Below are 13,192 nucleotides of genomic sequence, written 5' to 3' on the forward strand. Positions count from 1 at the left end.
AACAAGGAGATTCATTCTCTTCCAAGAGAGATAATTCACCAAAGAGGGAGAAACCTACTTGTGCTTATTGTAAAAAGATTGGTCATGAGTTGCATCGTTGCTATTCTAAGAAGATTGATGAGCTCACACATATCATCAAAAAGCATAACATTGATTTGCCTAAAGTCTACAAGAAGGATGATTCATCAACTTCAACTTCCTCACATTCAAAAGGAAAAGGGCAAGCATTCATGGCTTCTACAAGCAGAAAGACTCACTCTTTTGGAACAAGAAAAGGAAAAGCTCTATGTGCTACTATCAGTCATGATTCAGAGAGATGGCTTCTAGATTCAGGGGCTTTTCATCATATGGCATCTTCGCAGTCTATGTTCTCTACATTTGAGCCTTGCACCATGCCACAGATTTTGATGGGAAATCATACATACATGGATGTGATTAGGAAAGGATCTATTGACATTGGGGATAACTCCTTCAATGATGTGTTGTGTGTACCCCACTTGACAAACAATCTCCTTTCTATCTATCAAATCACACATGGCGCAACTAAGAGAGTTGTGGAGTTCACACCTGACTCAGTTTTCATTAGAGACATGGAGACTAGAGCTATCATTATGACTGGGGTGGTTGATCATGCATCTCGGTTATACTCCTTTTCAGATTTTGTTGATGATGATGATTTCACATTTGATGATTCTACACATGATGATCACATTTCTTGTGATGGTTCAGATTTTGAGGAGAACTTTGGACACTTGAACATGGGGATTCTCACATGTGACCCCATTCTTGAGTCTTGTATTTCATCTTCTCATATTGATATCACATCACCTATTGCACCTGATGATGCAGATAGTGCGATAGTTTTGCCTTCATGTGATTCAGTGTAGCAGGATATTCATTGTCTTCCAGCTTCAGATTCATGGGATGATTAATTGACAGATATTGCAGATTTGTTTGTGGAATCCTACATTGCAGATTTGGGAGACATCATTGATGACATTCATCTTCTCTTTGATGAAGATGATCCTTCTTCGATTGTTGCGAGGGCACACTCTGACCCTCTTGTTCATTCTCTACATGATCATTCTTTCGAGGTTGACATGATTGTGGATACTTATGTACAGCAGTTGGAGGAGGTCTCTTTATTTTTTGAGGAGACATGTGAATCTTTGGAACATGTTCTACATCCATCTCCACTAGATCTTGGAGTGCCTTTTTCAGCAGTGTGGCACAGTTTACCACCTTTGGAGGGGGTATCTTTCAGCATCGACATGGGGACACTTGAGCAGTTTTCAGAGATTCCTTTCATCATGAGTTTTCTTCATACATCTTCCCTTCATGATTGGGGAGACTTCATGGATACACCTTTGGTTTTGTTTCTTCCTAAGGGGAGGAATGTTGTTCGACGTTCGTGGATCAGTTTCTTCATACATCGAGCTTCTTCCATTGGTGCAGATTCTCCATTGCAGGGGGGTCACAGTTTGACTTCTCTTTTTCTCTCATATGGGGGGGGACTTTTTCCTCACATGGGGCTTTGTTCCTCACATTCTTCTATGAGAGTTCTCTTGTATAGCTTTCATCTCTCTTTTGGGGGAGGGTTTTTTCCCATTGGGTTTTTCTCTCTTTCCCCACTTTGTGAGAGATTTTATTGCATTGGTTTGCATGCATTTGCATTTGTACATGGGTACCTAACATGGCCTCGTTGCTGGGACCCATCTTGCTTTGCTTAGTTGCATTGTAGACTTAAGTGCATTCCCCTAAGTTGCACTTAAGGGGGGGTGTTGGTGTAAATAATTATTCATCATGGATATTATTACACTTACTTAAGTTTACTTAGGATAATGCATTTCATAGTAGTTTGGATATGAGACACTTGGGTGTTTGTGCCACATTGGGATAGTGTGTGTAGGAGAAATTCCACCTTTTATGGTGTTGATCTTGTTATTACACTATCATATCCACTTATTGTGGAGTGATAATTCCACCTTCGGTGGGTGATCCACCTCATGTGGAATATTATATTATTTCTCCTACCTACCCACACCTATTTCCTACCTACCCTTGTTTCTTATTGAGCCACATGTCATATTTGTGTGCTCATACATATCCCTAGCCTTGCCTATATAAGCAGGCTCATCAACAACTATTGAAGCTATGTTATTGATCATTTTCTATTGATGAGAATATAGTTTATTCTTGTCCCATATTATGTCTCTATTTTGTACATTTCATTGAGCTCTTGATCTTGGCAAAATCCAACAAAATTCATTATCCACCAATTGTCCTACACTCAAAAGATTATGTCTTAAACCTTCAACATAGTAAACATTATTAGTGTTATGCTTACCATCCAATGATATAGTTCCTCTTCCTCTTATCATACATGCTTTGTCATCTCCAAATCTAACCAGGCCACCATGAAATTATTGCAAAGATAAAAACTTCCTTTTATCTCTAGTCATATGATGTGAACATCCACTGTCTATCACCCATTCATCCTTGTCTTGAATTTTAGTAGCAAGGGCCTTTTCCTTATTTTGAATGACAGGTTCCGAAGCATCTTTCTTAATAGCCAAAAATACCCATTTCTTTCCAGTGCTGGATCCACTAGCCGAATCTAGTGTTGGTTCATCATCAGAATCAGTCACACCTTCCTCATCCGCATAGTAACATGGTTTATCTTTGTTTTTCCTGTACTTATGCTTGTTCACATAATCATGGTTAGGCCTAAAATATCTTCTAGCTTTCTCTTCAAATCTTGAATTCCTCTGAGGACATCTAGATGCAAAATGACCTATCTTATTACATGAAAAACAATTAAATGGTGATTTTCCTTCATACTTACTTCCTGCCAGACCTTTAGGTACTTTTCTCGCAAATATGGCCTCAAGTTGCTCAAACTCATCATCTTCTTTCTTCATTTCCTCCAGTTCCTTCACATATAAAGTTTTCCAATCGCTCTTGCCAGTTGATGATGCAAATGCATGAAAAGAAGATTCAGTCTTTGTAGCTCCTTGAGGACCAATTTATTCAATCTCAAAAGAAGATAACTTTCCAACCAAAGTATCCTTGTTAATAGAGGTGTTAGACATTGTTCTCAACTCATTAATTACAGTAGCCTTCATCTTGTAAGTCGGTGAAAAAGATCTCAATACTTTAGAAAGAATCTCATCTTCACCCAGAGATCCACCACAACATTGAATTCCCATAATAATTTCATTAACTCTTTCCATAAAAGCAATAATCCTTTCATCTTCCATCTTCAAATTCTCATTCCTCACCTGATAACCATCAAGTTTAGCAATTTTAACAGTAGGGTCACCTTCATTTAGACCCTCCAACTTATCCCATATAGCCTTCGCAGATGATTGGTTAGTTAATCCCATAATTTGTTGATCAGAAAGTGAATTCAAGAGTGCTTCTCTAGCTCTACAATCATTTTGAATGTCCTTATCCAAGTCTGCCAAAGGAGGATTGCCAGATGTCGGATTATGAGGTGTATAGCCTTTCTTTGTGATCTCCCAAATCTCTTTTCCAATACATCTCAAATGAGTCTCCATCTAAATCTTCCATACTCTGTAATTTTTCGAGTCAAGGTTAGGGGTTTCTCTCCGAAAAATATATGTAGTTGAACTATTAGATGTCATAGGATCTTCCTCGAGCGGTTAAGCTTCTGCAAAGATGACCAAGCTTTGATACCAATTGTTAGGATAACCGGTGGACAACTGAGAGGGGGGGTGAATCAGTTGTCAATATATTATAAAAATTTAAGCACACAAAACCTTTTATCGGAATGAATAAACCAAATACCAAAATAACATATATAATAATTAAGCACAAACATAAATCACAGAACAATTACCAACCATCCATAACACATAAACACCAAGATTTGTGCGTGGAAAACCAGGTAAAGGGAAAAACCATGGTGGGAAGCCTACCCACAGTCAGATAATACTTATGTAGCAAGTATGTGATTACAATAAGAGGGGCCTGCAAATGCAGGAAGGCACGCTTCCTAGAGAACACTTCTCATCACAAAAGGAGCCTCACTGACTACAAAAAATTCCAGACTACAATCTAAAAAGATGAATGAACTACAAGAATAACATCTCCTATGCTTGAGTACAGTTACAATTAAGCTCAATACTAGAGGTCTTAAACCTCTTACAAAAACCCAATTCGATCACCTATGATCGACCAAAAACTCTGCATATGATTATAATTTTATTTGCACACAGATAATCCCATAACCCATACCAAGATCTACAAAGAGATCTTACATCATATTTATACCAACCCAGGACCTAAACAATTAGGTCGGCCACCTAAAGGATAATACAATAAATTCGTTACATAATCCCACAAACCAATGATAAACCAAGTCGGCCTAAGAGAGAAACAACATAAACCAAATAATAAATCCAACTGGTGACGCATCAGGAGCATCAACCAAAATGTTACATAAACCAGTTCATAACCTAGCAGAATAACATCGAACCCAAAATAGGTCACCATATGACAAATGAAACACCACAAACAATTGGAACATGAACATGATAACCATCAGCATCCTGATAACCTTCTAGAAGCCACACCAACACCACTTATCAAATTCATCAAAAGATCTTCATCAAAGCGTTGTCGGTAAAACCCTTACCAGTAACCAAAAGGCTTACTAGAACAAATAATAGCATCTGGATCATCAAATCCTGAACCAACTGAATGTGATACACATCAGGAACACATGAATAACCAATCCAAACCAATTCCAACTGTCGGAACAAGCCAGAGACAAATCTCCAGATCAACATCAAGGACCAACCACTCTATCAGAAGCCAGTAGATAGAAAAACAACTAGCGTTGACATCAATGATAAACATCAATGCAATACATAATCAATTCCTCCAAATTGCCAACAAACACCACCACTATTGGTCCTCCGCATAGAAGACCTACTAGAACTAGAACAACCTCCATACTGACTAAAACTAGGAGGTCTTTATGCCTCAAGTACAACATCATTGTCAAGTTGTCTATAATACAAGGCCTCTTACACAATGTAGTAAATTCTGTCAGAATGCCTAGGTACATCAGTACCCGAAGAAAAATACTGGTCATAAGCAGCTTGTACCAACCACATCTGCCTCATTGCATCATTTCTCTCCCTCTATAGATGATCTCTCTCAGCGACTATCCGATCTCTCTATAGTCAGCTCCCACATCGCTCGCTAATACTGATCTCTATCCTCCATCTTCCGCTACCACAAAGTAACGACCAAATCCCCTAAACTCCTAACCTGAGCCCTCAATCCCTCCTTATCACCTCCCTCCTCATCTCCTCTCTCCATGGCCTAGGGCATATCAATATCATGTCCATCATCCCCACCCTCATCTCCATTACTTCTTGATGATTCTAATACCAACTCACCGCTCTCACTATCACTCCCACCAAAACTGCTCATAGATGCAGTTTCTCCACTGATATTGACTGTAAAGCGGAAAAATCGAACCCTAGTCGTTCTCCCCTCCCCAACTCCAAGGAGAGAGAAGGGAGAGTCACTAGGGTTGATGGTTTTCACTTAGGAGGGACTTTACATTCAAAAGAGGGGTTGAAACCCACAAGATCCAATCCCACGCAATGCAAGATTGGATTCTATATGAGTTTCAAGGGTTGTGATAGCAAGGATACCCTCTTTTGTAAAGAATGTAGATAGAAAGATTGAACTATGAATGCATGTAGAAGCAAGAAAGATTCACTTATAAATAGAGATAGGGATATGATATGAAGCTGCGGACCTGGAATTAGCAGTAAAATGTCGAGACGGTGCTGTCCTGCAAATTTGAGCAAAAGTTGACGGGACGATGGCGCCCAGCATGCACACGGTCCTCCGAAAAATCCGCGAAACGAAGGGGGATCTGTTCATCTCTGCACAAGGATTCCAGATCTTCAATTTCAGCCACGTACCTGCAACCTACACATAGAAAAGCGAAGACGATTGGGGGGTTAGGGATTAGGGGTTTGCCCTTAGGTCAAACCCCGGTTTTGGAATTAACCAAGAAATGAGAAATGTTGTAAATGTAAATGACTGTAATGTAAAACAAGTGCTAGTACCTTGTTGTAAGGATGTTTGTATCCTTATATGCGAAGGTATAGATGTTGTTGTATGTTGTATGTTGTATGTTGTAGTATGTGATCTCCTCTTCAATGGTTGAATCCTTGTCTTGAATGCAACACCTAGCCTTGAATGGAGACTTAGAATGATCAATTGCTTGAAGGAATGTTTGAATGCTTGAATGCTTGAATGTTTGAATATCGTTTCCGCATCTTGTACACATATGTCCTCCCTCTCCAAATGGGAGAGGAAATGTAGTTTTTATACTTGCCAATTAGGGTTGAAAGACTGATTTTCCCGACCTTACGCCGACCAGGAAATGTTATTTTCCAAATTGCAAACAAAAAGGCCCGAAGTCCCATAGGAGACCGGGCCCAAAAATAGGGCCAGGGACCAAGGCGCTGGGCACCATGGTCCTGGGGGACCAGGGCGCTGAAGGACCAGGGCACTGGGCGCTCTGGTCCCACCTCCCGGGACAGCAGGGTGCAAGGAGGGATCAGGCAGGGTGCTGGAAAAATGCAGTTTTTGATGTCATGAGCAAGCTTCGAGGTCTCCATTCAGGTTTAGTGTTGCGTCGCCATCGTGAAGACCCAAATGCAGTCGAAATTGCAAGTGTCACAATTTTAGGACGCTACATTTAGCCCCCACTTTAGCGGGAGTTTAAGCGTACGCTCATACTTTCGGTAAAGTACAAGGAAACAATATTGAAAAACTTTCACCACGTCAAGGAGGCAAGATACACCAATCCCCTAGTGGACTAAGGATCTTACGACTTCGATTGACAAAGTAAAAGGGAAGATCACGAGGGAGAACCATGACTGTCAGTAGTAAGGTTCCCTCACTATGAGTCATGCAAGAAAGATATCAAAAATTTTCAAGGCAAAGCTAAATTTGTCAAGAAATTTTCAAGTATCTTGAAAAGATATGGATGGGATGTATGCCCCCCTACGTTAAAGCGATCGCACACGCCTCACCGGGGGTGATTGCTTTAAGGTAGTGATACATATAAGAAATGAGAAAGGAGCACGTTATCACAAAGATTTATCCCCCAAGTGTGAGATAAACCCAAGGATAATAGACACAAAACATAAAGCACAAGGTGACTTCGCTTTCCTCGGGGTCAGTATGCTATATGATAATTCATGTATATCATATGTATGTATGCATAATTGTTCTTCATTCCCCAATCAAGGAAGGTCACCTAGAAGAAGGGAACACATGTGTCTTTTGAGTCAACATGAGAGAGATCGAGAGATCTCAATGCTTTGCATCATCCTCAAGTAGACAACACTAAGGACAACAAATAGAAGAATGAGAATAACACATAGAGGAAGTAACAAAAGAGAGGGGGAGAGAATCTGCTATGCTAATGAAACTAGTCTAGCACGTCATCTACCCCCCGATCTTGCTGATCCATGTTTCGGGAAGGTAGGGAACACACTAGAGGAGGAACATCCAACACAGCAGATGGAGCTATCACAAGATCCAAACAAGGGCTATGTTCATATCCCAAGCCGCAGTGTTCTTGTCTAGGAGCTAGGATAAGTGCTTTAGAAAATTCATTAGATAAATGGTTATCAATATCAACAAGTTCATATTCACTATCAGAATGAACAGCAGTAATATTTTCATCATGAATAACATTTTCATCTATATCATCATCAAGATTTATACAAATAGGATCTTTAACTCGCACAGGGTTAAGACCATCATGCATCTTATGTTTAGGAGATTTTGGCTCAATCGTCGGCTGAGGAGAAAATGGAATAATGCTTGTTGAAGGTGTTTTTGGGGATTGCAAAGTTTGAGAAGCAGCTGCCTGAGCTCTAAGACGACGCTTTCATCGGTGTTCATGTGCAGAACAATTCCGTCGAGTCTTAGTAGGAAGTTGCGAAGATTAAGGAGGAGGAATGTTCTCATCCTTATCACTTGGGTGTTTAGGTTGTGGTCTCTTAGGCTGGATAATAGGAGAAGAGGAAGGTCTCTTCTCTCCATAAGAGGAAGGAGGAGGAACTGCTCCATATAAGGGAGGAATATTTGGTTTAGGAAGGAGACCAAGTCCATCATGACGAGGAGGGATAGGTCTACTTTTAGGAAGTTTATCAGACATAGACATAGTCACATCCATAGGGATGGGTTGGGAATCTTCTTGAGGAAAGACATTGGTTTTATCTTTCAAAGGAAGAACTTCCTTCTCAAGAATGATAGGAATGTCAAGTTTGGGTGTTCTAGGTTCACTTAGAGATAGGATCATGTCTTTTTTCCACTTTTGATAAGATTTGAAAAGATGATCACTTCGCGGAGGAAGAGATTGGAATTGTTTAGGCCAAAAATAATCAATAGGAACGCTAGAAGTTCTTTCAGCTGGTTTAAAGAGACTATGATTGACAGTAACAACTTCACCATTATGGGGAAATTTCAAACACTTGTGAATAGGAGAAGCAATAGCTTTCATGGAAGATAGCCAAGGATAGCCTAGCTTCACACGAAATTGTTCGGATGATGGAATGATAGCAAAGTCCACATCAAGGGTTTTGTTATGGACCTCAATAGGTACTGTAATAGAACCAATTGCAGGAGAAGAAAATGCATCAAATAATTTCACAATCACATCTGTTTTGTCATAGATCACTTGATTCAATTGCAAAGTAAAAAGAAATTCTTCAGTAATGATATTAACCATACAAGAAGGATCAATAAGGACTCCACGGCAAGGTGTATTCCTGACTTTTGCAACTATATATAAAGGACCATCAGGTGCCCTAATAGTTTCACTAGAATCAAAGGTGATGGAAAGTTCTTTAGGGATTTTCTGCTGCTCCACAAAGTTAATCACATTCGGAGTCATAGACACAAGATCATCAGGTGAGACAGAGGAATCAGTAGTATCAATCGCATTAGAGGTATGAGACGGCAATGGATCAGTAAAAATCTGAAGATTTTGGTTAGGAGGAGCTACAGATGTGTTGCCTTTATCATTCACACCAGAAACAGAGATAGTATTATTATCAATCAAATCTTGAATTTTCCCCTTTAAAGCAAAACATTTTTCAGTATCATGCCCAGGTTGACGATGAAATTGACAAAAAGATTTGTTATCAAAATAAGGTGAATTGATCTTTGCAGGATCAATTTGCCTTATAGGAGGAAGAGTAAGCACATTTTGTTCCAATAACTTATTCATAATACTATGCAATGATTCATTCAAAGGAGTAAACTTTCTTTCTTTCTTGAAAAACTTAGAAATAGGAGACACACCTGATGCTGCATTCACATTGTTGTTGATGATGTTTTCATTGAATTTAATGGACTCTCTATTCGGTTTAAACTTCCCAAATGGTTGTTGACTACTATCACCCTTATCACTCAGAGCCATAGGATGTGATTGTTCCATTTGACTCACAGTCGGTTGATAATTGTGAAGAGTTGCGCACAACTGTTGGAAAGAAGTAAACTTAGAAACAGGATTTTTTCTCTAATGTCTTTTTGTAAATTAGAAATAAAGATTCTTTGAATATCATTTTCAAGCACTGGAAAAGAAATTTGAGCATACAAATGCTTATATCTACCAATGAAATCAGTCACTTTTTCTTTAACACCTTGTTTACAATGCATTAAATCAATCAAAGTAACTTTAGGACTTATATTGTTTTGAAATTGTTGAATGAAAGCATTTGCAAGTTGTTCGAAAGAAGTAATAGAATAGGAAGGCAACGAGCAATACCATTGTAGGGCTTTGTCTCTTAATGTTCTAGTAAACAGTTTTGCAAGCAACCTTTGGTCATAAGCAAAATCAGTACATATTGTTTGAAAGGTCTTAACATGTGTTAGAGGATCACCCTTACCATTATAAAGCTCCAAATGTGGAATTTCAACATGTTTAGGGGGAATAGCTCGAACAATGTCAAGAGAAAGTGGGCTCGCAACGTCAAATGTGGGCACACTAAACTTAGATTCATTCATAGAGGCAATTTGTTGCTGTAAAGAAGAGACAGTTTGTGCAAGATTGTTAATGGTCGCTTTAGTCGAAGAATTCATATTAGACATGTTAGATTGTGATGGAGGTGTTATGTTATTGAAAGAAGGTAGAGAGTAAGGTGGTGGGACACTATGATAGTTAGTCATAGGAGATGATTGGAAAGAAGGAACACTACAAGGAGGAATGGAATGGTTAAATGAATTGCCCCCTTTTGTCATGTTCATTTGTGGAGATATAATAGGAACACTCATTGAAGGAATGAATGAAGAAGTTGGATTGAATGAAGGAAGAGGGTTGATTGAAGAAGAAGGATTGCCCCCATGATTAGTGATCATAGGAGGAATGTCTTGTATTGAAGTAGTCATTATGTTTGATGTAAAAGTAGGTATACTAGCAATAGGAGTCGTCAAAGGAATAGAATGATTAACTTGAATAGGAGGTTGTGTATAACCTAAGGTTTCGGCACAACTCTTCATAGGCATCACATTTGAATCCACAATGTGTGCAATACCACGCAAAATATCAATTCCATTCTTATCACTTTGAAGCATACGTTTTAGACCCTCAATTAAAGGAAGAGCTTGACTATCAGGGTATTCTTGAGACATCCATTGTCGAAAATCGTCAAATTGGTTATCCAATTTTGAAAGTTGTTCTACAGAAACCTCATGGAGAGCTTCTTCATCAGTAAGAGGATTAGAGGAATTACCCATGTCCTCGTTAAAAAGGCCATTCAAATTAGGTTCCATCTCCTTAGTAATTAAACCTTGGAAGGACTTAATTCTAAGGCTTCGTCTAACGGGAATAGTGTAAGTAGGGCTTATTGTTGTAAAACTCATGCACTAAAGAAAGAGAGAAGATTTTGAATTTTAGAGCTAGCAAATTTCAGTAAAACCAGCCAATCTTCCAGATTTAAGTTGTTAAATACAATCAGGACAATCTCCCGAAATTTCAGAAAAAATATCCGGGACCGTGGCGCTCGGGGTGCACACGGTCCTCGCAACTTTTTTTAAAATTTGCAAGGATGAAAGTTATGATGATTTTACAGCTAACCTGAAAAAATTGAGTGATTTTACGATCTGTAGATAGGCCAAATTAAAGTTGCAATCTCAAAATTGAACCCTACCAAGATTGTCGAAAAATGCAAAATTTGAATTTTGAAAAAGAGAGGGAAACTGAAATTTTGAATTTTATGATTTTAGAGGGAATACCAACAGCAATGCAAGTTTTGAAATTTGAAAATTGACTCAATTTCACGCAAAATTCAATTCTGAAAGCGGAAATCAAAGTTGTTGTAATTAAGCACTTAATTTCAAAAGTCACAAATTGCAAAAATTTGAATAAATTACTGAAATTTCAAATGAATGCCAACACACTTTTCAGATTTAGGACTGTAAGAAACACAATTCTGACACAAATTTCAATTTCAACAATTTTTTGAATGATTAGAAGCCTCAATCCAAGCAATCACTAGACCAACTTTGACTGTAATTTTGAAGGTGTTAAAATTGATAAAATCAGCCAAAATTCTGGATTTTAGCAGAAAAATACAGTAAGATCTAGGTCCCGAAATTTTGGAAAAAATGTCGGGGACGATGGCGCTCGGGGTGCACACGGTCCTCGCAACTTTTTTCCAAATTTTCAGGGATGAAAGATATTGTGATTTTATTGCGGAATCCAAAGTTACAGCCAATTTGGAGATGTTTTGATCAGTGAAATTGTCGGACAAAGGTTGAATCAAGAGGGTTTCAAAAATTAGGGTTTTGACACTTAACCACTTAATTTTCAAAATTAAAGCACAAATATGAATTGATAATTTGTAATAGAAGGGCAGATCTGAAACAAGCATCAACAATTAAACATTTCACAAGTTTAATTACTTAAAAAGAAAATTTAGGGTTTTTATGCAATCAACCTCTAAAATTTGCAAAAGATCCAACATGGAAATGCAATCAAGGAATCCAATTTTCAGATCTAACTATGAATAATCAGAAAGGATGTTCACGTCGGGTTCACCAAAATGTAAAGTGGAAAAATCGAACCCTAGTCGTTCTCCCCTCCCCAACTCCGAGGAGAGAGAAGGGAGAGTCACTAGGGTTGATGGTTTTCACTTAGGAGGGACTTTACATTCAAAAGAGGGGTTGAAACCCACAAGATCCAATCCCACGCAATGCAAGATTGGATTCTATATGAGTTTCAAGGGTTGTGATAGCAAGGATACCCTCTTTTGTAAAGAATGTAGATAGAAAGATTGAACTATGAATGCATGTAGAAGCAAGAAAGATTCACTTATAAATAGAGATAGGGATATGATATGAAGCTGCGGACCTGGAATTAGCAGTAAAATGTCGAGACGACGTTGTCCTGCAAATTTGAGCAAAAGTTGACGGGACGATGGTGCCCGGCGTGCACACGGTCCTCCGAAAAATCCGCGAAACGAAGGGGGATCTGTTCGTCTCTGCACAAGGATTCCAGATCTTCAATTTCAGCCGTGTACCTGCAACCTACACATAGAAAAGCAAAGATGATTGGGGGGTTAGGGATTAGGGGTTTGCCCTTAGGTCAAACCCCAGTTTTGGAATTAACCAAGAAATGAGAAATGTTGTAAATGTAAATGACTGTAATGTAAAACAAGTACTAGTACCTTGTTGTAAGGATGTTTGTATCCTTATATGTGAAGGTATAGATGTTGTTGTATGTTGTATGTTGTATGTTGTAGTATGTGATCTCCTCTTCAATGGTTGAATCCTTGTCTTGAATGCAACACCTAGCCTTGAATGGAGACTTAGAATGATCAATTGCTTGAAGGAATGTTTGAATGCTTGAATGCTTGAATGTTTGAATATCGTTTCCGCGTCTTGTACACATATGTCCTCCCTCCCCAAATGGGAGAGGAAATGTAGTTTTTATACTTGCCAATTAGGGTTGAAAGACTGATTTTCCCGACCTTAGGCCGACCAAGAAATGTTATTTTCCAAATTGCAAACAAAAAGGCCCGAAGTCCCATAGGAGACTGGGCCCAAAAATAGGGCCAGGGACCAGGGCGCCGGGCGCCATGGTCCTGGGGGACCAGGGCACTGGGCGCCCTGGTCCTGA

This window comes from Cryptomeria japonica, chromosome 9, assembly GCF_030272615.1.
Source record: "Cryptomeria japonica chromosome 9, Sugi_1.0, whole genome shotgun sequence".
NCBI lineage: Eukaryota > Viridiplantae > Streptophyta > Pinopsida > Cupressales > Cupressaceae > Cryptomeria > Cryptomeria japonica.